Below are 1,436 nucleotides of genomic sequence, written 5' to 3'. Positions count from 1 at the left end.
TCTATTCTATTATTCTATTGCTATAACTGCATTCTGCATGCTATTTCATTCCTTCCCAAAGAATATGCCTCCAGATTTCAGTTCATTGTGATGATTATACATGTGGACTCTGGATTTAAACATTCTGGATTCAAGTCCTCACTCTTCAAGTCATTATTCAGGTGACTTCCAGACAAGTTACTTAACTCCTTGGGTCCTTGGTGCTCTCAATTGCGACATGGGAATAAAAATACCTTTCTCACAACATTGCTCTAATAAGAAAATGCCTATACAATGGTTGGCGCAGAGCCTGAATCAGCACTTTGTAAATGTGAGCTGTTATGGCTCTCAGTTTAAATTCTTAGAAATTGGCCTGGCTTTCAAGAAGCTCCAAATCAACCCAAGCTCAGTGTACCTCCACATCTGGCCTAAAAGCCTTGAGAATCCTCAGGACTACGGCCATGGCAGTAATGGCAGAGGAACATGTCAGCTGAGGAGAAAGAGCAGATCTGCTCCCTATGGCGGAAGGTAATCACTCTCACAATCATAAGCAATTTTTGCTACTGTCACTATTGTGGAACCAGCACTGATCTGGACAAGAAAGCTGGATAACTCTGAGTTTGTTCATATGTAAGCCAATCTATCAGCAAAATTCCAAATGGCCCCTCTTCTGGGTGATGGAGTAACAAAGGAGTTGACAGGCCAGGTCATCAGGTCTGGAATTCTGCATCCAACTGCATCCTGCATGCTAAATATCAGATCAAAGGGAAAAAGAAATCATGAGAAAGTTGAGCCAATTTTCCATGTACAAGACTAAACATAATTTGATTTTCAAATTTCAGACCAGACTTTCAAGACTCACCACTGGAAAATTATTTCTGGAGTTTCTTCTCCAAAGACAGATGTATAAGTCACAGAATAAATAAAGATGCTGTTTCCACAGCCACTCTCTTAAGGGTAATCTCCTTTCTGTAGCTACAGCAGAGACTGGTCCATGGAGGGACACCAGTGGAAAAGTTGAATGAGGAAAAGTTCATAAAAACTTTTCCAGATTTCACATCTGTGGCAATCTTTCAGGCAAGGTGCTGGGAAAACATTACAAGGGCATTTTCAATAATACAGATCACTGAATGAAATGAAAGAAGTTTCTCAGCGTCTACAAAAACAGTACATCAAATCCAACTCTCAACAGCAGTGTGACATGGAAAGTTGGTGTATCTACCAGTCAGGATTCACTAAGAGAAGTAGAGTCACAGGTTAGATCAGCATATATAAGCAAAGAGAGGGAATCCCTGGGTAGTGTCAACAGTTAAGTGCTCACCTACTATCTGGAATGGTTGTGATTTGAGCCAAACCAAAGGTGCTTCAAGTTAAAGAAATAAAAGAGCTAACCAGAAAAGTTCAAAGGACAGCTCAAGAAGGAAAGTTAAATATTATAATGAAATTTGCAGAGACTT

The sequence above is a fragment of the Chrysochloris asiatica genome, unplaced genomic scaffold, assembly GCF_000296735.1.
Source record: "Chrysochloris asiatica unplaced genomic scaffold, ChrAsi1.0 scaffold00031, whole genome shotgun sequence".
In the NCBI taxonomy this organism is placed as follows: domain Eukaryota; kingdom Metazoa; phylum Chordata; class Mammalia; order Afrosoricida; family Chrysochloridae; genus Chrysochloris; species Chrysochloris asiatica.
Note: the sequence above shows the minus strand (reverse complement) of the source record.